Source organism: Phalacrocorax aristotelis, chromosome 22, assembly GCF_949628215.1.
Source record: "Phalacrocorax aristotelis chromosome 22, bGulAri2.1, whole genome shotgun sequence".
Classification (NCBI taxonomy): Eukaryota; Metazoa; Chordata; class Aves; order Suliformes; family Phalacrocoracidae; genus Phalacrocorax; species Phalacrocorax aristotelis.
The window spans coordinates 6,155,112-6,182,388 of NC_134297.1; the positions used below are offsets into that span (position 1 = coordinate 6,155,112).

The 27,277-nt window shown below is 51.1% G+C and overlaps 1 long non-coding RNA gene across 1 annotated transcript in view; it reads left to right on the plus strand.

Annotated features, from left to right (window-relative positions):
- The window catches only part of LOC142067637 (uncharacterized), a 91,148-nt gene that overhangs the window by 42,606 nt on the left and 21,265 nt on the right, over window positions 1-27,277 (plus strand). Inside the window, exon 3 of the long non-coding RNA XR_012664115.1 lies at window positions 22,429-22,614. This is a non-coding gene — a long non-coding RNA (uncharacterized LOC142067637). The remainder of the gene's footprint in view (window positions 1-22,428; window positions 22,615-27,277) is intronic.

The window sequence follows — 27,277 nt, forward strand, 5'->3', positions numbered from 1 at the left end:
GCCTACCAAAATCACGGGGGTGGCTCGCATGCAGATTGCTGTGTGTGTCTCTGCGGGATCGGGGTGTGAGTCTGGCCTTGGGTACCTCTCAGTCGTCCTTGCATTTAGCAAGTAGTGAGCATGGAAAGCGAGCCAGGGACCCCGCGTCGCTTTGGGACTCAGGCGAGCAGGCAGGAGCGAAGGATGCCAAAAAGGAATCCCACTCTTTATTAGATGATGATAAAACCATGGTAAAATAACAATAACACCTGGGCACAAATATCCGAAGTACATTAAGCGCAGGGGTTTGGCTGGAAAAATCTCAGGACAACCTACAACAAAATCCCAAGCCATTGGAAAGCTATTACCGTAGCCTATCCCACCACTGTTTTACCACCCCTACATCCTCCTGGCCGCCCGGTGACCGCTGAGCTCTGCAGTTTGCTTTCTTAGATGGGTTAGTTTCCATTTTGTGCTGTCTTCCTGGCACAGCTTGCTCTTGCAAACTGGCTTTCAAGCCTGTAACGGTCAGCTCCAGTCCTTCCCGGGAATATCCAGCCCATAAATGCAGCGGGTTGCGCCTCCCTGGCGGCGCAGTGTTGCGGTTGCATCTCCAAGGCTCTGTTTGCGTTGATGGAGCTGACTTTGGAGATGGTCCAGTGCAGGTAAGCTCAGACCTCGCCTGCTTCTGGATTGTGCCCGGTGTCCCTGCACCAAAGGGCCGTCGGTAAAAGGCACGACAGGATTGCTGGTCAGCCTGCTCTCAAAGACCTTAGGCTGACCTGGAAAAATGACTCGGCGTTGGTATGAATCAGACCTCCCTCCAAGCCCAAAGCATGGGACTTGCATCAACTCTGTTCCCTTAAATCCACTTAACATGTCCCTCTGACCTGGACCCCTTGAACTCCCTCTGCTCCTCTCCCACAGCCTTGTAATCCTCCCAGTCCCAGCTGCGTCCCCGGCCAGCCCTTGCTGCCCTCTTCCAGCTTCCCTTGCTATCCGGGCTGGCCGGCCTGTGTCTTGGTCCTTCATCGACTCTCCAGCTATTTTTTTTTCTTTTTTTCCAATTTACTTTTGAGAATTAACATCATTCCCAGTTCTCTCCACTTCCACTCGAAGCGGATGACCGCGTCTCCAGTGTTTTAAATACAGAAGATTGTACTTAAGAACGTAATTCGGAGGAAATGCATTGAGCTAAGTCAGCCCGGCGTGTCGCCCGCAGGCGTGTACGAGCACAGGTCTGACTGTGATTTCTCTGCTAGCTCTGAGGACGCTTTGAAATCAGTGAAATGATGCTGTCAGCTGAGAACTGGGCTGTGAAGTTGCTGTGTCTGTGCCTTCTGACGTCTCTGTCTTATACTGGACAAAATGAACCAGATTCCTCCCCGAATTCATCAGCTCCTTGCCAGGGGTGAAGAGGATCCAGCAATAAGGATTTTTTGCAGCAGAGTTGGCTCCCTGAATATTCCACTTTACAGTGAAATGGGTTGTGTACATTTTAGCACCAAGTGTTGCTCTGAATTGGCTGGAAAATATGAGATGTTTTTTGCAGAATATCTCGGTGTTCAATGGAAAAAAAAATCAGCTGTGACTTTCTTTTTGGGGAGGGCTTGAAAACAAAGGAAAAGAAAACATGATTTTTGGCTGAAGCTATTTGTATTGCTCTTTTGGGCTGGACTTTGAGGGTATTAGTAGTGTTATAGCGAGGTGGAGTTCATTTGCATGAGTTGCCTTGCTTGAAACTGGGCTAAGCTTTGCTGCTGTAGTCTAAGACGTGCTGGGTCTGTGTGTTTGCTTCCTCAGCGCCAGCTAAAATGCGGATGTTTTTAGATCCTGCTGTAACCACCGCCACCGCTTACCTCTGGTGGGCTTTTAGACTTCGGCTTTCAAAGCAGGCACTTCGCTTCAAAGCCTTTTCCACAAGCAAAACAAACCTCCCACCTCTGTATTTCACAAGGTAGTTACTCCAGATGTGATAAATATTTGGCTCCAGCAGAAAATGTGAGATGGCAGCCCTAAATAGCAAGCAGAACAGTTTGGCTAAATAGACATGGCATTAGACTCTGATCTCGCTCCTGCTCTTCTGAGCCATCCAGAAAAGCAAGGGGATAACAAAATAAATATTTTGGAGGAAAAAATATCCTGATGGGTGGGAGTTTTTTGCCCCCTTCTGACTGTATTCTTGATCAACGAGAGTTTAGTGAGGCTCTGAAGTATCAGCCGGAGACTTCAAAGAGACCAAAGCCCCCTGGGCAGGCTGATGTACAAACGCAATAAAAGACTTTCTCTCTACAGTGAAGAGGCAGAAGGTAAGAAAAAGGGGGGTTTACAGCCACTTTCTCATCCCATTTTGCTGAACTTTGGTGCTTGGACATGATTAGGTCTGTGCAACGAGTTGCTGCTGCCACCCTGCTCGTCCAAAGGATGCCAGGGCAGGGCTGGCTTGTGTGTCAGCAGCTCTGAGCACAGATGCTGTTTGACAAAGTCCTGGAGCGTGAAAACACTCCCAGAGTCTGTCTCTAGGTATCTCCGTAAGCCCAGCATCAAAATAATGCAAAGGGGGGGGTTAACTGGTTTGTGAGCGTGTCTTGTTGTGCACCCACATGCACGCTTGTGTCTTTAGGGCCATGCTTAAAGCAGGAAGAGCTGCTCCAGCTTTCTGCATTTTGCTTGGGCTTTGCTAGCACAGCTGTAAACCAGACTTAATGCCCGGCCCGGAAAGAGCAGGTTGTGTTCGAGGGTTTACTGGTAGAGTGAGGTTAACTCGAGTAAGGTTGGTAAGTTACTCGCTAAGCCCTTTTCCTCAACACAATGTCTTTCTCATGACAGCTTGCAAAAGTGTTTTGCTTAGCATTAATCACTCCATTTCCTCACGATCAAGAGGTACTGTGCAAGCCATTGGGTCAGCACGCAGGGCACGGGATATCAGGATTGGGGCCTGTTTGAATATGAAATGAGCAGCCTCTTCCCTTGTAAACATGCTGAAGAGCTTTGCAGAACCTGGACCTGGAGCGTAAGGACGTCTGTTGAGCAGAGGACGGAGATCATAGACCTCCAAAGAGTACAGAAAAAGAGACAATTCGGGTCTGGGCTGCAATTACTTACCTGTCCCCTCTTAGGAAACGTCTCCCCGCTGCAGAGCTGGAGTTTAAAGCTCTCATTGGAAGGGAACCTCCTAAAGCAAAACAACGTTGGGAATCCTGGTGGGACTCAAACCTTTGGCTCCAGTGTGTCTAGGGACTGAAAAGCTGATGATTAGATAAGTTTAAACCATCCTTATTTTACAGCTCATGCTGGCTTTGATCAGGATGGGAATGAAGCACACCAGGCTCCCGGGCCAGAGAGGAGAAATGGTTTTGTGATTAAAAGAAGTCTCAGATTATTGCGGTTGAAGCACCCGAGCCGGCCGCAGGGTTTGCTTCTGGTCTTGGGCAAGTCTCTGTCTCCCTCAGTGCCTCAGTTTCCCCAGCACCATCTCTATGCTGTGGTCTATCACCTGGTATCACCCAGGGCTGCCGTGGGTTATGTTGCACATTGTTGGACCTCCTTGGATGGAGGGCTGGGGCAGACTAGTGCCCCACAGGAGGTGGGGTGGTCCTTTCAGACCCCGGAGCTTTGGCAGAGGAAATCCAAGCCTGCTGCCGGAGGCTGGGTGGGCTGAGCCCCGCTGTGGGTGCCAGGACCTCCTAAATCCTGATCCTGGCTCTGGTACTGACTTGCTCCGTGACCATGTGTCTCAGTTTCCCCGTTTGCAAACACTTACACGCCTCTGGGGGGATGCCAGGTGGGCTAAGGAGCCGATGGGTTCCTTACTGGTGAAATACTATGGTCCTGCACCTGCAGGTCCCTGCCTCAGCCCTCCTTCCCCAGCACGGCTGTCCCTTCGCTCATGCAAAGATGCCGGGCATTGCCACCCCACTCCTCCTTTCTCTTGTGCTCTTTGTCCTTTGGGTCGGGGGTTCAGTGAGAAGAAAAGACCTGAGCAGGTTAGATGTTTCTATCCTGTCTATATTGGGAATAAATGGCAGGGTTTGCCACGTCCGAGCGTTTGTTTGCTGGGTGCTCCTTGCAGCCAGATCTGAAACCCCCCATACGCCCTGTTGAGCATTGAAACCTCAGCCCATCAGGGAGCCTGTGCACAAAGGAGCTGGGAGAGACCTGCAGTGAAAACATGGGAAATTGAGACTAGGAACAGGGGAAGGAAAGGGAGAAGAAAGGTTTGTAAGTGTTTAATTGTTTTTTTTCCTCAATACCCAAACCAGTAATCAGAATTTTTCTGCTGCTTGACTCTAAATGAAGTGGAAAATGTCCCTGCATGGAGACTGTTCTGCCCGCGATGCTCTCGAAGAAGCATCGACTGAAAGTGTTACTCTCATCCTGCAGATGCTTCTGCTGCAGCGGACAGCCCAGAAATGGGGAAGATGGGACAAGCAGGAGGAAGGAGAAGGGGAAAAAAAAAAAAAGAATGGAAGAGAAAAATGGGATTTAACCAAGTCTGATGAAGCTCGTCAGGGTGGGAGTGGAATCCCCAAGCGCTACATGCGCAGCCTCAGCCCCATCCAAGCCTCTTTTATCTCTCCTGGTGCTGATGCCCTTATCGCCAGGAAATATATTTTTATTTCCTGCCTTCCTAAATACTCAGAAAGTCCATTTTTGTCTGAAGTGGTCTCCAGCCTGGGCTGCTGTGTTTTGCCTCGTTGCTAAGCTTGTCTCATGCATGGTTAATGCCTGATGAGGTCATGGTGCCATTTAGCATTTCATGGATAATTCAGGATTATTCATTAACAAAATCAAGAACAAGCAGGTGTATTCATAGGCTGCCTTCACAGAAAGAAGAAAAACAACAACCTTGGGAAACGACATGAATTATTCAGGGGAGACTGAAGGGCTGGTTGAGCTGAGAGAGCTTCAGGGCGTGGGGGAGACGGAAATTTGCTTTCAGAAGAGCTGAATCTAAAGCTTTTTATGCCATTAACCCTGCAAATGTGGGGGGTTTAATCAATCTTAGTGCAGATAGCCTCCCGTCCCATAACAACAGAGTGCTAGGAAGGAGGATCTGGGGAAAGGCTATGTGTTTATATTATATGACGGACTAGTCAATGTGAAAGCAAGGGAGTTGGAGAGCAGCGCGGGGTCTGTTTGTACCCACAGCATCTCTGTACGCACAGAGGTCTTGCCCTTCCTCCTTCGCGAGGAACTGCTCTGTTTTGGGTCTGATCTGCAGGCAGAAGATGTGGAATAAACCCAATAAAGCTTCAAAGAGCTGCCTCTCTTGGGGGTAGATGTTGATGTCAGCCTACACGGCCATGGTGGTCCCTCTCCTCACCACCTGCAAATAACACAACCACCAAAATGTTCTTCTGGGGCAGATTGTGTCTCTGTGGAGACAAACTGGCCTTGGAATGGGCTCCGGTGGTCTTTAAACGTGGCCGTGCTCATGCATTGCTTTCAGACCCTTGTCCAGGCCATTGAAAACCATAGTTTTGTGTGTCTCCAATCTTACTTAGACACCCAAATGCAACGGTAAGGTCCATGTGTTCCCTGCCCAGGAACAACGTTCATTTGTGATGGGGGGGGAAGGAAAATGTTGACTTTTGTTGGAAAAGAAATGAGGTATCGGTGACCAAAGCTTGATCGTTCTCTGTTCAAAATTGAATTTCTCAGTTCTCAGGTTTGGGTCTTTTTATTTTCCAATAAAAGAAGTCAAACACTTTCAAGGACATCGGATGCTTTCTGCCAGCTTTTTCCATTGAAATGAAAGCACAGTCTTCTCTTGGAAAAATGATTTATTGGACATTTTTCAAGCTGTCTTAGCAGGGATTTTTTGTAGTTCAGCCTGAAGGGAGGAAGCTCGGGAGAAGAAACACGGAGCAAAGCAGAGCTTGGGGACTCCAGGACAGCGGGGCGTTATCAGAGCCTGTAATTACATTTAACACCTTCGCTGGATGTCAGATTGCCCCAACATTGGGGTCTGTTTCTGGACTGTTCAGACAGGTGCCTGTAAATCCCAGGGGCAAATCCTAGCCTGGGGAGCTGGAGGCTTTGCCTCGTGCATCCCCTGCGGCTTTGGGCTCGTTTGAAGAGGTGTGGGCTATTCCTGGGCCGTGAACGCTAGCAGAGCCTCCCCAGAAGTGCTTTGCACTTGGGAATGGGAATGGAGCGGAAAGGTCCCTTTTACACCCCGGAGCGTGGGTCTGCAGGTCTCCCGTGCAAGGGAGCACGGGCTGGTCTCATCCTCCGCAGCTGCGCGGAGTTATTTGGAGGTGACAAGCGTGCGAACTTGGGGTTTATTAAATCTCGAAGCTGGAGATGCTTAGATTTCTAATACTGACAGTTAGACCCCGTTGTTGTTTTCACCATTATTTTTTCCGTCATCAGAAGCTGAGACTTTGGAGTGAAAATGTTTCTAGGTGGGTCTTGCTGGAGAAAAACACATAGGAAGGGAGGCGGGGAGGGGTGTCTGTGTCTCTGTTTTATCTGTGCGCCTCTATTTTACACCTAATTTGTGCAGGGCCAGATGCTGAAACAAATGCAAAGTAAGTGGAAGATCTTTCCCATACCTTTTCTTCCTCACCAAGTATGTTTATGTGAACCCAATGTATATGTGCTCTCATTAGAGTAAGGTTAACTTTTTCTTGACAAATAGTAAATTCACTAAAAAATGTGGAGAAATTACTCATAAATACCACTCTAATTTGGCAAGTACCTTTAGGCCAGAAAGGGGTCATTTTTTTGATGTAGAAATGTTTTGCTTCAACATTTTTCAAAATACACCCTTTTGACCCTTCTTTCTATATGGGGGAATTTCAAAAATTGACCAAACTAAGAGAATAAAATGTTCTACTGAACCAAAAGAAGAAGCTGCCAAATTAAAAGAATGAATCAAAGTGAAAGAGAATACTGTTTTAAATCAGAAAAAAAAATATTAAGTTGACCCAAAGCAGTTGTTTCATTTATATTTGGCTTTTTTTCTGAAAGCTCTCCAAAAAGTCAGTTACTTTTGACCCAAACTGCAAGTTTCTTCTGCTTTGTTATTTTTTTTTCCTTCTCCTCTTTTAACCACCGAGGCCACAAGCCTGTTACGTTGAGCAAAAAAGCTCTCCTCAAATTATAGGCTTGAGGTCTGTGTTTGCCCTCTTATTTCTCCGGGGGAAGCCAGCTTGCTCACACCTATATGTTTTGGCTTCTTTTCTGGTCAGACAAACCCACTTTGAGGGCAGTAATGGTTAAAAAATAAAATAAAATAAAAAATACCTCCTGGTTACAGGCGCTACCTTTAAGTAAGTGGAGCACTGGATATTTCCCAACTATTTTGGGGAAGACCCTGAGATCAGTGGCTGCAATAAGTACCCCCTTGCTTTATTTACCTCCCGGGCTCGCTGCTTGCTCTGGGGCTGTTTTGGAGGCTGCTGCGATGATATTTCAGCCCCAAACCCCCCAGGGCGTAATTTCGGGCGGGCTTCCTCTAGGCAGCAGCCCACCGAATTAGCACCCAGGCCCACCCAGCCCCACGCCTGCTTTAAATCATCCCCAACCCACGTAAGTGGGGGTGATGTCAGCCCTGCGGAGGCTGCCCGTCCACCTTTTTCAGCGTGGGGTCCACCCAAATTTCCCCTCTCGACCTCCGCCACTGCCAGTTCCCACACCCCGGGCTTGGACGCGAAGGGCGAGCGATGGCCTCGCCTGCATCCAAATCACGCCTAGCAAGGATGACCAAACCTCTGTCCCCAGCCCATCTGCTCTTCCCACACGTGCAAGCGTTACGTGAAAACAGCTTAAACACTGCCTTATAAACTCGAGCTAATGCTGTCATCTTGTTAACCATCAAGCTCTCGTGCAAGTGAATCCCAGACCAAACCCCCTCGTGGCATCTGCAGCTTTTTAGGCTGAGTTTAAAGCTTTTTCCCAAGTGCCCGGTGACTGTGAGGACCCCTCTGAAAACGGGGGCTTGACTTAATTTTCAGGAAGTCTTAAATTCTGCCCTCTGCGAGGTTTCCCGGGTCAGGCGTACAAAGCCTGACCTGTGTGAATAATGGTTTATGTGGTTTACAGGCAGTTCCTAAAAGCTTAATAATTAAGAAAGTGCTTGTGGCTCAGTCCAAATAATTCTGTTGATTTTTCTCAGCTAGTAAAAAAAATCTGAAGGGTTTCTTATCGAATCAAGACTCGCTTTGGTCTGTAGGGAATTCTTTTTCCCCCGTTTCCATTCTGCTTCTTTCAGCTAAATTTAAAAGGTGAAAATTTAGAAGTGGCAATCGGCTTGAATCAGAAAATCATAGGCGTGAGAGAAACCAAACCTGTCCCTAGGTCATCTGAAAGAGTCAAAGGGGCTATTTTTGTTCTCTCAAAATTGTTTCCTTTCGGAACAATTTACAAAACCAGCGTGAACTCGCGGTCTGTTGCGCTATTTGCGGATCTCTGAAAATGTTTCAGGCAGAAACGGCATGCAGGTGTACCCAAGATGACAAGTCCAGCCTGCCTTTCTTCCTCCTTTTCAGTCTCCGAACATCAGCGATGTGCCCGCAGGGTGGCCGATGGGGGCAGCAAACCCCCGTGCCGGCGGAGGGTGGCTGTGAGCAGCACGGTACCTCTTTCTGGGGTGATTTTTCTGGCCTTTCCTGTTTTCCTGGAGAAGCTGGCAGCAGAAAAGCGTTCTGCTGTGGCTGGGAGCTGCTGGGAAGATGAAAACAGGGGAAACTTTTACTGGTGACTGGAGCGTTCAAAAAAAAACCATTTGTGCAGTGATTTGGAGCCGGCAATATGTTTAGTAACGGGCTCCTCAATAGTGCCATTCATCTGGGAGCCCGAAGCCCTTTGCAGGGGAGGGCTCCTCGTTCCCCCGTGGGGAAGCAGGGGTGACACGGCCAAGGAGCAGCCCATGGCCACTGTCCCCTCGTCTCACCCGCTGCTTTATCTCTGTCCCTACACTCGGCTGCTGGAGCAGCCTGGGCCAGACCCTCCTTAAGTCTATCCGAGCTCTGCTGAGGCATAGCAATGGTTATAAAAGCTATTGTACACCAGTGTATCGTTGTTATATAGCAATAACAGCAACTATTTTTAATTGTAAATGTTAAGATAAGGCAGGACTGTGACCTTTAGGTAGGAGAAGGGCATTGGGGAAGGAGGCAACGAGTGCAAGCAAGAAAAAAAAGCAGGAGACTCACGGCTTCGTGTTGCAGGGCGGAAAATGGGAGAGGCCCTTCGGAAAGAGCTCCCTGCCCTGTTCCTGTTTCCTTTAAACCCTCAGGGGTCTAAAGCCAAGGTGGCTGCAGAAACCTCAGTACATGCCACGGAGGGTGCAGGATTTGGAGCCTCACGTGGCTGCGCGGCTGCGAGGCGTCCAGGGAGGGGGCGGGGGAGTCCCTGGGCCAGAAGTAAAGCGACGCAAGCTTAAACCTGGACCATATCTGTGAACCACAGGAACTTCTACACCTCTCCAGACCCGCCTTTATAGATTAAGCTCTTGAAGGCAGTACGATAGTAAAGCTGGGACTTGAACGTGGGCTCCGTAGGACAACAGAGCCCCAAGAATACATCATTATTTGTGCAAAGTGGGAAAGCTCGAACAGCCAGCGGGAGAGAGATCCTGCACAGAGCAGCCTGCAGGTCAAGTTATCTGCCTCGAATGTGCAAGGCAAAATCATCCCAGTGTTCAGATCCTTGACTGGGGTCAGGCAAGGGGGAGAGCTGGGCCAGGTATTTCCCACCCAACCTCCTCACTTGAGCAACTGCTTCGTTTTGGCTGAATTTAGACTGTTGTGAATTAGCACCTCCCTGCCAGATTATCTAAAATCAGCATCCCCGCCAGCCCCACGGTAACCCTTGCTCAGAAGCAGGTTGTATCGCTGAAGCAGGGAGCCTGAGCCTATCCTAGGATGTGCCATCATCGGTTTATAATTATCTGTCTCTTTACTAGACTAGAATAGAGGGAGGTGACTTGGTGTAGCAACAGGTACCTTTGGCGCCAATAAATGCTCGGCGCTGGATTAGAGCAGTGAAATGTCTTCAGTGAACTGTGGGATCTTCCTCTAGATCCACTGGCTTCTGCAGCGAAACTAAAGCTCCACCTGGCAGGAATGAGGGAATTAATCTGGACTGAGTACATGTTAATCGGGGGATGGAAACAATTTGCTGTTCGAGCCGAGGGAGGGGGAAGACAAGATGAGAGGGATCCTAGGGGGGAAAAAAATACTGTTTTCACATAAAAGTTTTCTGTTGGAAATGTCCAAACTGGATATTTCCCCTCTTGCAAGGTTCTGGCATATTCTTTTCAAAGGAAGCCTGAAACCTTTTAAAGAGAAATATCAAAGGAAATGTTTTTTCTTTCACTGACATTTTTCACAAAACCAAAATATATTTCTTGACAGAGCATGAAGTGACCCAGATCCTCGATCCAAACGCAAATGGGCATTTAGGAGAGCTTACCAGCATATCAAAGAGCTCTAGCCCAGGCCTTTCCCTTCACGGCAGCTGCTGCCATTCCTGTCAAGAAACGTGAAAATAGGGAGGGGAAAAATGCTGCCTTGTGCGTTTTTTTGGTGTGAATGCCTTGGAAGAGTTGTTCGGCGTCCCTCGTCCTGGGTGCATTTGCTGGCTGAAATGGTGGGGCTCATGTTGGTAAAGGTTTTGGCTGTGACTCGAGCGTAGTTTCGTTTCTTTTTGCCTTGGAAAAATTCTCTTTGAGGGTGTTGTAGAAGACGAGGTCCTAGCACGGTAACAGTGATCAGCAGTAAAACCTGAGAAAAGGTGAGGTTGGGGGAAGAAATGGGGTTTTGTGGATTGGATGTGGCTTTTGTAAAGAGCTCTGCCTCGCGTCTCCTGGGGCGAGTCCTTTCCCTCCCTCAGGCTTGAGGCTTTTTTCCCCATGTTATCTGCAATAATCCTCCAACAAGCCGAAGCAGTAGCGTGCACGAAAGCCTTGCTGGTCCCCACGCAGAAGGCGTCGCAGAAGTGGGGGAGCGTGTTTGCTTCGTGCCAAGCCCCGGCAGGTTTGCATCGCACCGCTGGCAGCCTTTCCCCCACCCCGGGAAAACGTGGCAAGACCAGGGCGAGGTGGGGAGGGACAAGTGAGGTGACACCAGTATGTCCTAGCGCTGCCAAATTGCCCGGCCCAGCCTGGGGTGGGAAATCCCTGCGGGAATGCCACGTAGGAGGGGGAGATGGAGGAGACCCATCCAGGCTGCCACGTGCCATCCGCATGTATTGCTGCAGATTGGAAACATGTGCAGGGCAGGCGAGAAAGAAATGCGCATCAACGTGAATGTTTGTTCGTCTTTCATGAAAATTCATGAAAATACTGTGCTTTCAGACAGTTTTTTTTCCTCTGAGCCCTTGGTGCCCCCCACCATTTGTCAGAGGGATGCTGTGACTTGTAAATAACCCAAGCAGAGGTTTAAAGCACAGCATGCGGCTGTACTTTCTGAGTCGCTCCAACTGCACCTGAAGCTGTAACTGGGAGGGTTTATGGCCAATGCTGAGTGCAGCAAAAACATAAAGCCTGGCATTTAGCACGGGGGGTTCCTCCAGGGAGTGATGCAAGCATCTCCCTCGTGTTTTAGCTCCCCATCTGTGAATGAGGAAGGCTGAGGTTTACGTTTGTGCTCCTTGGTACAGGAATGGTTGCTTAATGTGTGCACTCATAGCACCTAGCAGCCTGCAAACCCCCTCGCAGCACACCCGTAGAGAAACCACCGGCTTTAAAACATCCCTATTACCTTACCAGGGGTTGATTTCCGCAGTGCCTTAAACGTTTGTCCTGTTCCAGCGAAGCTGAGCTCCAAGCCGGTGCCAAAGGACCTTCGCCGTGTGCCGCTTGCGCGCTCAGCTGTGTCTGGCAGCGCAGGCAGGGATTAGGCAGAGGTTCTCCCTGCAAATCATGGAGACTGGCATTTCAGAGTACCCATTTTTCTCTCTGCCTGTTATTTTTTTTTCCCCTCTTCACAACAATGAGGTTAGAAGGACCAGAAAATGGGTCTCTTTTGTAGAGGGGGGAAAAAAAGCCACTGTCAGGAATTTGTGGGAAGTCTTATTTGCTATAATTTGCCAAACCTTGTGCCTGATGTTTTTACCAAGTGCTTAGAGGGGAACTGGGCTTAGTGAGCACTTTTTCCAGAAGGATGGATTCTCCTTTGTTTTATGTCTATGTATATATATGTGTATGCACATGTATGGATATATATAGGTTTTATAGCCTTGAGTGCGGCGCAGGACGTTAAACCCCGTGTCATTTGTTTCCCCCCCTAACAGCATATCTCTGGAGTGCCGGTTGCTTGAGCTATTCCAAAAATGTAGTTGATATCTGCGCTCTGGATGGATGGAAAGCTTCTCCTGTCAATGGCCTTTCCAGCTCCTCGGTAGCGGCTGTAACATTACAGTAGCCGTTAGCAGCTCATATCAAAGAGGGGGGCCCCCGTAGCACTGGGACCATCGAAGCAAAGACCCAATCCCTGTTACCTGCAAGCATCCATGTGAAATAATTCTTGCAAGAGAGGAGGAGGAGATGGTCGGTGGTGTTTCCTAAATCCATGCCAGGTCACGCACAAAGCCTTGCAGTTGATATGTGAGAATCATTTCTGGGATGCATTTCCAAATTGCTTAAGAAACTGAGCCCTAAATCCTGTTAGGATTAAAGGCTCTTTGGCACTTGGGAAAGATGTTACCCTTTGGGGGCCAAAAAGAGCCACGATTTTAGGCTGTATCCTCAAGCCTTAGCAAAGATTCCCTTTGTAATCATCCCGGCCAAACCCCGTCTGCTCTGCGCTGCGAAGGGCATTGCTCAGTCTGCCTGTTCGATTTGTCTGTGTCTAAAGCGGTATCTCCCCAGCACTGAGATCCATTACGTGGGAATTAGCATCCCAAGAGGAGCTCTGGTGCCAGAAAACAAATGTTTTTAAGCTTTTCTGTGTTCATTTTTTCAATAAAGGTCTGAAAAACTTGAAGGAAGAAGGGGGGGGGGGAATGTTAATCAAGCTTTGCCATGGGAAGAAAATATAATTTCCTGAGCAGGCTGGAGATGTTGGATGCATCCAGACCTGCAGTTAGTCCTTCCCAGTTTTCAGGGAGTTCAGGGCCAGGATATAGTCAGGTCACTGACGATATATGGGACGCTGTTTCGGTGCAAAATCCAATCACCGCAGCTGCCTCGAGGCCAGCACTCAGGCTGTGGTTTGGGGCAGCGGGTGCAGCTCACGCTCCCTGGGGAGCTGCCCTGGATGTCATCCCCCCACCCTGATGTCACCTCGGTGGAAGGACCAGGAGATGCGTGTACTCTGAAAACCTACCCGGGATACACAGAGACGTGACCAGCAGTCCCGGGGAGCCTCTTTTCCCAGCCCCGCCAAGCTCTGATGCTAACAAGGAGGCTGCTTTTATCTCTGCGGGTATTAGCGCCGCTGTAAACGTGATAACGCTGGAGTTCCCATAAAAATTCAAGAGGTGGGAGTCCCATGAAACGGCCACTTCCCAGCTTCGGTGCCGCATATGGAAATAGTGCAGAGGCTTCGGGGGTTTTTTTTGTAGCCGCCACAACTGCAATTTGAAGAGAGAAAGAGAGGTATTCCAACTATTTTGTCTTTAAAAGGAAATACTGAATAACTTATGGATAAGACATTAACCCGGGCCTAGACCACTCGTGGTCGTTAAAGAGCCCTCAGCACTATTTGCAAGAGGGGAGGCGGGAGGTGTTAGTTTTGGACTCCTGCCTAAATTCCAATTTAAGGAAATGCATCCCGACTACCTCAAATTCCACCTGCATTGTAACTCCGTGCTGGGTCTGCATTCCCAACCATCGATCAATAGGTCTGAACAGTACCTCTGCCCTTCATCAGTGCTACTGGTGAGAAGATAGCTACCGCTTTAGCGAGGTGGCTAATTCCGCTGGGAGTCTGGCATTCATCCCCTTTGGGGGCAGCGAAAGCCTCGCTTTTGGGGTAGGGTGGATGGTTTGGATCTCAAGCCTTTATCTTTAAAGGGAAAAGGCTTGTTCAGAGGTGGAACAGGTCTTGTGGCGGAAACCCAGGAGGCTTAGTTATCAAAAAATACAGAGGGGGGGAAAAGACTAGCAGGGCTCGGAGGATCCAGCATGTGCCCTGTCCGGCATCCCTACTCCAGTCATGCCCCGGCTTGGTTTCTAACACAGAAGATGCTCTGCCCCTGGGTCAAGCCTCACCCTCATCTCTGCTAATTAGAGGCTGGCCTCACAGCCAGCGTTTCGACACTATGTTTAATTACCCTTCCAGATAAGTTGTTATCCATAACCCCTGCAAGGCCAGCTCCTCGTTTCGATGGGATAAATCTCCCATCCCCTCCTGCAGCACGGTCCTGCATGGCAAAGCCACTGCTGCATTCCAGCCCAGAGGTGGCCGGGCTGCAGCTGTAGAAAAAGTAATCCCTGTAAAACAAGTTAAAAACAATCCTTCTGGATGAGAGGTGGTGATATTTGAAGACAGTTATTTTATCTTTTTTTTGGCTTTAAAGATAACACGCTACCAGCATGTGAAAGGGCATCATTTTTCTTCTCTGGGAGTTATTTATGATCTTAATCCTGCTCCACCCTACACATTACAGTTTGTGAGGCTTTTCAGTGAAACTGTCATTGCTTTAAAAAGCAGATCAAATCACATCATCTCACCCTTTCTGTTTCTTTCCTTTTCTTTTTCACTTCGTCTTCTCTGCACCCCCGCACTGGCACATCTTCATGGAAGAAATCCGCTTACCTTCGTAGCCGTTTCCACAAATAAGACTCAGGTTCCGGAGCGTGCAGGGAATTGCAAATTTGAGAGACGCTTTGTATTTGGATATAAATATTTTTCACACTTTGGCAAAGCGTATTTCGCCTTGTCTTTATGAGTAATGACGTGCCGCTAGCCCAGTTTTGCATTTCAAAGTCACCCCCCGAAGGAAGCTTCCCGATGTCTCAGCGGCGGGAGGTAACGCTGCCGTCCCAGTTTTGCAAATGACAATTTCGACGTGAGATGAGGTTATTTAATATCCGGGGGTGCAGTGACAGAGCAGCCGGGGAGTGGACCTGGTTGTGCCCCTGCCATGGCGGGGTGGGTTTTAACAGGCGCATCCTTTGTTTGATGGGATAAGTGTCAGAAGAAGAGCTTTATTGGAAAAGGTGGTGGTGGGACTGGAAGCAAGGGGCGATTTCTTGGCTCCGCCGAGACCTGTGGCAAAGCCTGCACAGTTTTTGAAAGAACCACAACTTTATTTTAAGCTTTTCATAGCGCTGCAGGCGTAGGACTTAGCGGCCAAGCCAAAGGAACGGCTCCCCAAGAGCCTCCAGCTTGACTCGTGCTCAGCTGTAGTAGGATAGCGGAGGGGGTTTTATCTTTATTGCTCCATCATGACAGCAGCCGCTGAATCTTATGTCCCTGGCCAGTCCATCCAACTTCTCACCTGCAGTAGGAGAAAGGTGTTTCCCATCCTCCTCCTACCCCCGCAGAAGGATGTCTCCTGGGTACAAACTCCTCAACTATTTTGCGACCGGGGCATCACCAGCTAGCGGGCAGTGTCTGCCCAGGCTTTCCCAAAACACTGCTGTCGCTGAATTAGACCAGTCAAAGCGCTGTGTGGCTGGGCAGGGAAGAAATAGTGCTGCAGGGACCCAGCCCTGGTTGGGTAGACTCGGGGAAGGATGCCATAAACGCCTGGAGGGAAGGCAGTTGTATCCATGGCATGCACAAGCGGCCCTCTTCACCCAGCTATTGTCAGTGGTTTGCAGCCCTCCTGTTATTTGCAATAAGTTGTTCAGGCTTTAATCAATCAGGCCCGTGCGGCAGGAATCCTGCCGGTTGAGGGGACCGATGAAGCGATTGGCTCCAGTTGGGAAACGTCTGAGTAAGGAGCGCTCCGAGAGCCACAGTTCACAACAAAGCTCGTAGGGAAGCGGAGACTGGTGCCGAGGTGGAGTGGGTGGGGAATTGGTCTTTTCATCGTGTCCTTTTGCAGCCAAGACATCGCAGGGAGTTCACGAGACCCAGTGTTTTTAATTGCTTGCAGGTCGGGCAGGTCCCTTAGGGTATGGGGTTGGAGAGGAAAAAATGCTGATAACGCAGATGAAAATTCCAGTATCGGGATCCATTCTGCGCAAGGCTAAGGGGGAATAAGCGGTGAGAGAGCGGGTGCTGCACCAAAGAGGGGCTCCAGGGGCTGGTGGTGGTGGCTGCGGCAGCCTACAGGGGAGATATACGCATGTCCCTGCACTCCTGCGTTACTGCGGGACAGGCTCATCCCGGCTGGCCGTGCTGCCCTTCCGAGGGGACCGTGGGCTGCAAAGGGTGACCCTGCGCAGAGCAGCAGGGACTCGAGGCAGGATTTGAAGACGAGAATGGGATGGCTGGGGATACAGCATAGATACTGTGCTTTAAGCTCCTGGTGTACTTCGTGTTTATTTTTCATGCAGGCCCTGAGATGCGGGACCTTTTCAAAGACCAAGCGTAGCGCAGGTGGGACACCGATGGATGGTGTCGGTAAAAGCTCCGCGGAGTAGAGTCCATCTGGTCCAGGCTAGACTGAAAGCACACTTACTTCTAAACTAGGGTTCACAAATAAACCCGGGCTCCTGGAAGATGGAGGAGTAAGCCAGTTTGTGCGTGCAAGAGAGAAAACCCCTTTGGGCAATGTGTGTGTCTTGGCGACTCTGCGTGTCCTGAGCATCCTCCCTTGGGATGAGACAGCAGGAACGTCTCGGGACGGATGCCTGCGAGAGGCTGGTTATTTATGTTCACGTGGGAGCTGGAGGTGGCATGTTCAGGGGCAGGCTGGGGTGTGAGTGTGTCTGGTGGAAGCTGACGTTGCTTTAAGACTAGAATAGGTTTACATTTTCCACCTTCCAGGCGATCGCCGAGGAAAGAGATTGTCTCATTTTTAAATGTACATATCTCTCGTCTCTGAGTTGCCGAGGCAACGCTGTATATGTTTGCAGGCTGGAAGGATCTGGGGATGGAAAATGAAGCCAGGGAGTGGACTGAGGAGAGAAGTCCAGCAGGAATTTTCCTCTGGTCTTTTGCGGCCGATTGGTTAGCACTAATTTAAGCTAGTCTCCCGGGATTAGTCATCAAATCTGAGATTTTCATTTTTATTATTTTAAATCAACCGCACTTGCTCTTGGGAGGCCGTTTTTCATGTTAGAAATTAACCTCGCAGAGATTTAGCCGGTGGGGGCTGTCGGATGGGAGCCAGCAGGCAGGGTAATACCATAGAAACATAAACAAGGTACAACATCTCACTCTACCGGCTGGTGGAAAGCTGAGCCCCCGGGGAGCAGCGGCTCCGCGGCAGTGCAGCCCGCTGCTCCAAGCTTAATGGGAGGCACCAGGATACCTGGATTTCCTCCATGGCCACTCAGTGCATGATTTTGGCTCATATATTGCTCCGGGGCTCGATTTTTTTTTTTTAAAAGGATGCTTCTGGTGCAGGGAGAAGCCACCTCAAGGGTGTGCCTGGACAAATGCTGTGCCCGTAGCCAAGGAAGCTCCTGGTTGCAAGCGATTGCCCAGAGAATCCTGTGGCAATGATGAAGGTTATTATAAATTTCTCTTCCTCCCAGGCCTGGGGTTATCATTCCCTGCAAGCGTGAGCTACTGCAGGATCTTGCTGCCTCTGTGCCGTGGCCTTGAGTTTGCTCTCAGCAGCCTGGGAGCAGATGGAGATAGAGGGACACTGCCCCAAAGCTGTGTCATCCCTCGGGCACGGGAAAGGAGCGAGCCCTGGGGCAGGTGGAAGCGACTTTTGTGGGTGCCTTAAAGAGCTGAAGAAGGGCGTTTAATGAGAATAACAAGTATCTATGAGCTGAGGCACATCCTGCCACTCAGTAAGTCCGTGGGAGATTTCCGTCTGCTCTGGAGAGGTTTTTGGGGGTAGCGTCTTTTATGTTCGTACTGGTTTTAAGGTCTGTTTATTATTAAGATATCTTACAGCCTATATTGCCCTGGCACTAACAGAGCTGGAGCCTGGGCATGCAGTAACCATGCAGGCTCTTTCCTCCCACCCATCCTTCCCAACGCAGCTTCCCCAGACCCATCCGGTACCTTCCCCCCCCTCCCCAGCCAGCTGCCTGCGAGATGAAAAGGCCCCTCCAGCTCTCCGAAGCATTTTGGGGGGTTTCCTCAAGACCAAATGACCTTCTCTCTACCTCTTCGCCCCGCACCCCTGCCCGTAAAAGGCAATTTGTGCTGAAACTTCAAAACGCTTGGCAAAAGGCTGGTATTTCTGCCGGGCGGCTTCCCCCAGCTTCTCTGATCTCAAGCAAATAAATAAGGTAAGAACTTCACAAGGACAGGGAAAGCGGCGGAGGTGACGGTGCCATTCCTGTTGGAAAGCTGGCATTCCCCACCTCTGCTAAATGAGGTTCAGAGAGGCCATCTGGTACGTGTATTTCTAATCTCATCATTTTATTTCACTGGATTTGGGTGGTTTTTTTTGTTCTTTCTTTTTGTCAGTCGCTTGGGAACAGACTTACAAATAGACAAACTGCCCGACGTGCCAGGAATTGGTGTTCAAAAATCCTCCCCGCCAGAAATACAAGATTTGATAAGAAGCGTGTGGAAGGAGTTGCTGATGCTGAAGCCACCCTGGGGCATTTTTTCCAACCTCCTCCGGTCTCCCCTCCAGCCTCAGAGCCCTTCCATGCAGGTGGCAGTTGCGTAGGGACAGGGAGGGGGGACATCCATCCCTACGTGGGGAGAGCTGGCTTAGCTGGGTGTGCATGTGTCTCGGAGCAGCATATGGAGGGTGGTTACAGCCGGAGTGTTTTCAGCTGTTGGGAAAAAGGCTGTAAAATACGATTCCCACCATAAGCAGCCCTCTGGGTTCGGAGTACATCAAATCGGGTATTTTGCCTCTGGCAGAAACCAAAACCTGATGCGCCGGAGGATGGTAAAGCCCTCGACTAATCCCTGTAATTGTTTAATACTGCAGCCAGCAAGGAAATGTTTTCTGATCCCATTAATCTTTGCTGTGAAATAAAAGCTTTTGTAACTGTATCCATAGCTAGCAAACTCCGCTGTTATTCCCATAGTCCGAATGCCAGCCTTTCTCTAGCCATCGCCCCACGCAGAGCCCGCGGTGGCACCTTTGGCAGGTTAACAGGAGAGGAGGAAAGGTGCTGGCTGCAGCCTTTAAACCCCCCAAAAATAAAAATGAAAAAAAAAAAAAAAGAGGTGAAGCATGAGGCCAGCCAAGGGCCCGGCTCAGCAAGAGATGGGAGTAGGATGACGGTGGGCGTGCGGTGCGGCAAGGCGAGGGGGCTGCACCCCGATTCAAGGGATGCCACAGGGAGCTGCCTGGCTCCCCACTAGGGTTTTTAGCCCCTCCGATATCCTAAGCACTGCAAAGGGAAGAGAGCAAAAGCTCGGAGGGGGGGAAAGAGGGTGTTTCTGGTATTGAGCAGCGGTGCAGTGCTATTTCTCTCGGCAGCTGACAGTGTAAATGCATTTCCTGGCAGGCAGCTCGCTCTGTATTAAAATTCTTGATGAAGATTATTAAAGTGTGTTTATGAAAAGCCTGCGAGTGCTTCTTGGACTCCAACCTGCCTTTTCAAAATGAGATGTTTGGGTGCGGGCTGAGCGCTCGTGGGTTATTAAAACCAGCCTGTCCAAACCCACCCGCACCATTGGCAAAGTGTGATTATCTGTAGCAAACTGGATGATCGGAGCCCCCTCCAGCCGGGGACCGGTGTGGGGTGACTGCGGCCGGTGCAACCTCTAGCCATTCCCCAAAACCTTGCTGCAAATATATTTGAGTGTGTTGCATGATTTAAGGAAATGCTCACATCCCCCTGACCCGGGCTGGGGGCTGGAGCGAGGGGCAGAAGGATGATTAGAAGCCATGGTGCTCTGTTGAAGCCCCGCTCCCAGCCCCGACAGGGGCTATGAGGACATGAGGACAGCCACCAGCCCTCCCTTTGTGCAGGTGAAGCTTTTGGGGCACGTTTCCGTGCTGGACACGGAGGCCCTGAGTGCCCCACACAGCCAAACATCCCACCGGCGATGCCACCACCTCTGCTGCCACCGAGAGGTCCCCGTCACCCACAGCCAGGTAACCACCAGCTCGTGGCCCTGCTACCGCGCACCCCTTGCACGCACGCGTGCGCACAACTACACACACCCCCCCCCAACGCATGCACGCCTCGCACGCGCTTGCACGGCCCCGTAGCGCATCCCTTCTGCCACACGCACCACCTTGGGCAGCCGCCTTGGCCGGCGGCCGATTCCCTGTTTCTGTATGCGCTTCCCTTTCCAGCCTGAGGTAGGATTTTTTTAACGTGGGAGACCAGGTTGTATATCTAAATATATGTCCTTTAAAAAAAAAAGTTTCCAAGAACAATGGTGGAAGCAGCCCAAAAATGTGCTAAGAAGGACGAATGCATTAGGACTGGAGTCCAAGCAAAATATCAGAAGGGTGAATCAGAAAGAAGGGAAGGAAGGGGGGGGGGGGGGGGAAATATAAACGTATGGAGTTTTTAAAAAGCTATTTTTTCCTTTTAATGTTAATGGCAGCTTTTCAATTTGAGCTTTGAGTGCTGGAGAAATGTGTCAACCGCTCCTGCCCTGAGCCATGCTTTGGGGGGATGCAAAGGCATTGTTGCGATGATACATTCAAGCTGGTTTCAATCCAGCTCCATTTAGCCATCGCAAAGATTTCTTTGCTGTTATTGTTATTAATTGGGCTCATTAATTTACGTTCTGAGCTTTCTTACGGCTTCCCCCTCTCTATGCACCATGAGAATTACGGGGCTAATTAACCACCAAACCTCTGGTTTAGACCCCGCGCCTCTGGTTTCAGCCCTGGCTCACCCGTCCCTCTCCATGCGCCGTGTCAGCCTGTTAGAAATAAACTGTTGGGAGTGTTTTACAGTAGTTTCTTGAAGGGGGAAAAGCTGAGATCTTCCTTCTGTAGGAAGATGGGCGGTGCAGTGATGGGTGCCACATAGGAAAGGTGTGGGTTGAGCAGGTCAGTAGCCCAGTAAAAAGGAAAGGGAAAAGGAAAAAGTACGTGGGTGATGCTGAAGGTCTAAGTAGCATTTTCTGGAGCAGGGACAGCCCTGTGTCCTCTGGAAATGGCTCCACGCTGGTTTTAGGCTGGTTTGTTACAACTGGTTATAGTGGCCGGTGGTTGCGGCACGCCTGAGCGTCGCCGTATGCGTCCTGGCGGATCTCCCTCCCCTAATTCAGTAGAGTGCTTTGGGCAGGCTAAACCCAAGTTGCCTTCTGCTTACCTCTCTGGCTCCCTTCTTTACTTGTTGTTTGATCTGTCCCTTCGCTTTCTCCGAGCTAACTGCAGCTCAGACCCCGTTCCCGTGTCACCAGCGGTTCCAGCTAAAAGAGGGCTGCTTACAGAGGGTAGATGGAAAGGCCATAAAAAAGAAAGTAATAAAATCTTGGGTTTGATTGCATGAAAAGGGCAGAAAATCTGTTCTGCAGGCCTGTCAGGGTGGCGTGGTGGCTGCCGCCGGAGGTGGCAGGAGAAAGGGGGAGATCAGGCCCAAAGTCATACTTACCCCTGGTGACTGCAACATCCATCAGGGCTAAAGACAATCTGTGTCTCATTAATCATCTGATATAAACAGAGGGAGACTCACTGGAACAGAGCGGTGTCACTGGATGAATGGCCTGGAGTTGGAAAATAAACATTTCAAACTCTGCCTCGGCGTTTATTTTTGCTAAATGCCTTCGCTGCGCCTGGGCGTTTTGCTAGCAGCGGGGCACCGCTGCCCCAGATCCATCCCCAGGAGCGCGGCTGGAGCCGGAGCTTGCGATGCAGGGCGAGAAACGCACCGGACAGAGGTGCAAGAAAAAGTTTGGGAGCAGCCGCAGCAGTAGTCTGTCCTGGGTGCTTCCGTCCTGGGAGCCCAAAGGGTTTCTCCTGCCCTGGGGGGGCTGCGGAAGGGTTTCTCTCTTGGCAGCGCTTGGTTTTTTAGCAGGTGGGAAATGCAGCAGCGAGGCAGCGTGGTCGAGCTCGCGGGCGGGATGCCTCCCCTTCCCTTGGTCCCGCGAACCTGTGGTCAGCAGTGATCCAGGGGGGTGGCACTTGCAGATACAGTCGGCGCGTCCCCACCAAATGCTCGCCGTGTTCACGCACCGCTGGGTTTCCGCAAACAGCAGTTGTGGTTTTTTCTACAAACCTCTTACGCCTGTTGGTTGTTTTCCCCACTCCCTTCCCCTCTACAAAACCCCACCAGGTGCAGTCTGGAATCCAGGCTCACCCGAATATGCCTCTAATTCTGATTTATTAAGATGGTTATTGTATAGATGATTAGAAACATATTCTGGGAGATTTAACAGCCTCGGAACAGACATGTAGCCATTACAGAGCTGTTAATCCTTTATAAATATGTTTTTAATCATGCCAGTATTTAACATACAATAACTGTCCTATTAAATATAATGTATAGCTGGCAGCCTTGTTGTAAAGAATTGCAAGCTGGGTTTTTTTTTTTTCCTACAGGCTCATTAACTTCTGCTGCTCAGGAGATATTAACAAAACCGTAAGATTTTGTTCAGCTCAGTTTTGTTCCGTTTGCGCTCAGCTCAGGTGCCCGGCCCTTCCACGTCCCACGAGGACCCCGGCTGGTGCTTGCACTTGCTGTAGGAGGACCTTCACCGGGAGAGGGGTTTGCTGAGACCCTAGCAGGTGAGTGGCTTTCGCTCCAGCCGGGGACTTGCTACCTGTTTATTTTTAGCATTGCTCAACGCATCTCGCACCACCTTTGCCGTTGCTATCTGTTCAGGTTGTGCGAGCAGAAAAACAACATGGATAAAGCTATGTCACCGCTTACAACTTCGGTATCGGGGTGAGCTCTGCTGAAATAAACCTATTATATCTTATTCCGGTGCGTGCGTGCAGTGCGGCAGCAGAAGCAGTGTTTCCCTGCAGACCGGGAGCTTTGCAGAAGCGCACCAAACACATGCATATGTGCTACTGCATGCGCAGCGTAGCTCATAGCGCAGCGCATACCCCCTCCCGAGCGTCTGCCCTGACATCAGGAATAGTAAATTCCATTAGCAATGTCATTTGGGGCCTTACGTTTCTGGTGGTGAGAAGAAAACAGGCACCCCCCCAGCTCCGCTCAGTTGGAAAATAAATGACATAACCTGGGCTGGCTTTTCATGTGCCTTCTGACTTGACATGCCATCCAGCTTGGTTTCCATCCAGCTGACCAGCTATTCCCGAGGATGGGCTGGTTACAGGAGAAAGCAGGTTGAGAAGGGGAAAAATTTCCACTGAATTAAATTATCTTAGCTGGAAAAATAAACCCTCGCCACAGCTTGAAGCAAATGCCTGCCTGGTGCCTCCCCTGCTTAGCGTGAGATGCTGCCATGCAGCAGGAGGACTCGCTCCCGTACAAACCGCTCCGTGCCGAGCCAACGAAAGGCAGATGTGTGTGAGAACCCCCTCGCTCCCCCGTCACCCCCTCGGCACTGTCCCCCAGCGTGCCTCTCGCGCGCCGTGTCCCTCGGTGCTGAATAACCAAAGCTTCACGGGGAAGGGGCAGCAGCCCTTTGCCTTTTAGGGTGCCAGCACCCTGGCGTGAAGCCATCGCTCCGGTACTGCTGGGTACAGGCCAAGGGCTGGGACAGCCCTGTCTGACCCCCTTTGGCAGCTCTTTTGTCTCTGGGTCTCCAAATTAATGCTTTTTGTCCCCAACACCATGCTGCCCCACTACCCCCGTCCCCCTTGGCCGAGGGGGAGCCGTCGGGGCAGGACAAGGGGCTATTCTTTGCAGAAAACAGTGGGCGATCTCATAGCAGCACGGCTGGCCCTCGGCCATCGCCCACCACCCTCCACACCTAGGTCACGTCTGGGTGCTGGCATTTATCAGGACCGGGCTGCGTCGGGCACCACGAGTGAATTGCGCACAGAGGGAGGGTGGGGAGACGGGGTCAGGGCTCGGGGACCGCAGGCGGCGGACGGGGAGATGTCCTCGGGGTCTGCAGAGGGGTCCTGGGCTCAGCGCTTGAGCACGACTGCTGTCGGACGTGGAGTTTTAAATGCGTTTTCCTAAAACTAGTTCTATGCACGTTTCTATGGGGGGAAGGGGCGTGGGTGCTCTGGGCTGGTGGCTTGTTGCTGAGGGGGCAAGTGAAACATCCCGCTGGACCCTTCTCCAGCGGTGCTGAAAAACCAGAAGCGGCCAGAGCAGCGAGAGTTAAGGGACGGAGTTATTTCCAGCTCCCTTTGCAGTGTCTCCCTCGCACCCCTGCCATGCCTCGGAGGTGGCCGGGAGCCCCGCAGCCCCACGTGCTGGTGCTTGGAGCAGGCGCTGTTTGTTTTGGAAGGAGGCAGGCTTTGTCTGCAGAGCCGCCGGCCAGTTTTCCGCAGCCCACCTTATAAACTTTCCCAGCCTCGGCGCTCGTCGCACCCACCAGCTACCTGGGCTGCTGGCACGGCCAAATATTTTCATCACCAGGTGCTATTTCCGTGTCTGACCTCCCCACGGCGGCAGATGTCGGTGTGTGGGTGGGATGCTTGGATGGCTGGAGAGACCTGCCACCCCCTTCCCGTCTCCCCGTGATCCCATCCAACACGGCTGTTTCCACTGCAGCCCTGGCTCTCCCTTTCTGTGAGATGTTTCCCCGCACGGCTTGGCATCTTCTCCAAGATCCATCTGAAATGCTCCACGGTGCTCACGGCACAAAGTGTGATGGCTACCAGGAGCCTGAGGAGGGTGCAGGCGGTTGCAGGAGCAAGCGAGGATGCCCAAGAGTTGCTATGGGCAATGCGGAAAGAAAAGGGTGGGTGGGGGAAATCCAGGCTTTGACTAAGGCCAGTCAAGGTTGGCTTGACTTGAGTCAAGGTCCATCAATGCAGACCTTTTCCTCCACGAAACGCTATCTTTACCTCTAAAAAATGAAATATCTATTTTGCATTGCTAAAATCCCAGAAGGAACAAGGTCCGGGGGAAGGGGGGAGCGGAGTGAAGCGGAGCTGTGCCAGTAGCTCCAGGCTGGGGGCGTTTAATGGCCCCCCAAGTTGGCTGGGGCCATCCAAGACTGGGTTGGGCTAGTGCTGTGGGGGAGAGGGTGAGACTGTCTGTGGGAGGACCTGGGTCAGGGCTAGGAGGCAATGTGCAGGAAGGGGTGAAAGCAGCTGATGGGCGGCATTGGCAAACCTCTGGGGTTTTTTTTATTCTTCTTTCCTGTTAGAAAAACCTCATCTGGGGAGGTTTTCCTGCCAGCCATCCTCTGCGCTGCAGGAAGACCAAGCAGAAGCTTCCCTGAGGGTGGCCCAATTTCCATAGCTGCTTTCTGGGAGACTTTTCCCCCATCTCTTTGAAACTCTTCTCCCTGTCCAAGCAGCTGTCGAGCAGGGATGGTGCAGGGCCAGGTCACCCCACGGACCTCTTTCAGCCCGCAGCAGCAATAAAGCTGTCGGCAGAGGCAGCGGCGCGGTCCGGGCGGCCGCGTGCTGGAGATGCACTTAGGGGAGGCTGAGCTGCCGGCTCGACCCGGCTTCCCTTCGATCGCCGCGCGTCTCGCCCTCCATCACCGCCGCCGGCATGTGCCAGGAGACAAAGCTGGCGCTCCTCCCGCCAGCGAAGCAGCGAGCCGTCAGCCAAGACGTCTGGTGAGAAGGAAGAGCCTGTCTGCAAGAGCCAAGGGGAAGCCCTCCGCTGACCCTCTCCCCTCGGTATTTGCACAGCCAGGAGCGAGCAGCTTGAGGCTCCGGCTGGATCTCCGTGGCCATCTGGAAGGGAACCGGAGGGGATCGGCAGCCCTGATGCGATGCGTGTGCCAAAGATGAGTTCGCCCCTTCCCAACGCCTAGCCTCATCCTTTCTTTGTGCGTGGGGAAACTGAGGCAGGAGAGTCCCAGAGCTGGTGCACCACAATCCTTCGGTCTCCCCTGAGGACTGCCCGCCAGCAGAAGGTCTTAAAGAAATAAGGAATTCCCATCCTGTCAGAAAGTCAAAAATTTCTCACTGTCAGGTTCGCCTTTAAATTTAGAAGTTTGGAATTTCAGCTAAAAAGAAATATTCACAACAAGAAATGTTTCCTTTTGTCCTAACAAATAAGACTGAATATGAGAGAGGAACGAGGGCACAGCACAAGGCACTAACCCTCCTGAAAGGCAATGCTTTCATAATCCTGAAGAGGTGTTTTCATCAAATTGAAACATGACTGCAAAATGCTGTCTGGCAAAACTCTATTCAGCTGGAAAAACACTGTCTAGCTCTCTTTCCCTCCAAGTTATCTCTCTAGACCTCATACAAAGTCTTATTTATTCACTCCCTTTTCAGATGGTCTCCACTTCTCCATCTCTAGGCACCCACAAATCATGAATTGCCTGTCCAGCACCAGGGACTCGCTAAAAAACCATGAAGGACTTCCTTTTTAATTTCATTTTTGTTCCTCCTGTTCCTTCTCTGTTCACTCTTGGATACGTCTGAGCTTCTCAGTGAGTCTCGGAGCTAGAAATGGGTTTTCTTCGTTGGCACTTAAGATGCTAATGAAATTATTCAGCCCCAGCACGTGAAATCAAGCAACACTAGATACCTTTGAGTTGATCCGCACTGCAATAGGGCTGCCTGGGTGTAGGGTTATAGGACAACAGCGAGAAGTTGGTGTTACCCCGAAACCATATAGCCTGTGAGCGCGGGGTCTGATGTGGCTGCCTCCTCTACTTAGTCCTTCGGGCTCTGGAGGGGCTCAGGGTGCGTGCGGGCTGAGTTTTACGAGCAACCCCATCTGTCCATGCCTTTGGTTTGGGAAGGGTGTAGCGGGGTGTCCGTAAGAGCAGCTCTCGGGGTGCAGCGCCGCGATGACGCACGCGGGCGGCCTGCAGTGCTCTCGGCACAACGCGCTCCCGGGAAGCCTGGAAAGGGACGGGGACAGTCGGGTGCAGGAAAGCGGCTCCCTGCCTCCTGTCCCGGGGCACGGGGGCGGCCGTTTGGGACCTCTCTGCTTCAGTCCCTGTCTCCCGTGCTATTTCTGTTCATCCTGGTACGCGGGGAAAGCAGGGGTCAGGAGAAGCCGTGTCCCTTTCCAGTGTTACCAGAGGTCTTGCTTAGGGATAAAGAGGTATTTCTGAACTTAACTGGGCTCATTGGAAGCTCCCGTCTGACTTTCTCACGGGAAGAGTGGACTTGGCCCCTCCGAATAGGCCCAGACCTCCAAATTACCCCCTGCCTGTGTGTATTTGTGCATGTGCAATTTCCCTGACATCTCTTCCCCCATGGCAAATGCTGTCCCTGGCTGAGCCCCCGCCGTCCATCCCCGTGGCCTCGGGTACCGCGGCGATGGGGTGACGCCGCTCTAAGGTGGTTTATTAGGGTGGGGGTCCAGCAGCATGCTGGA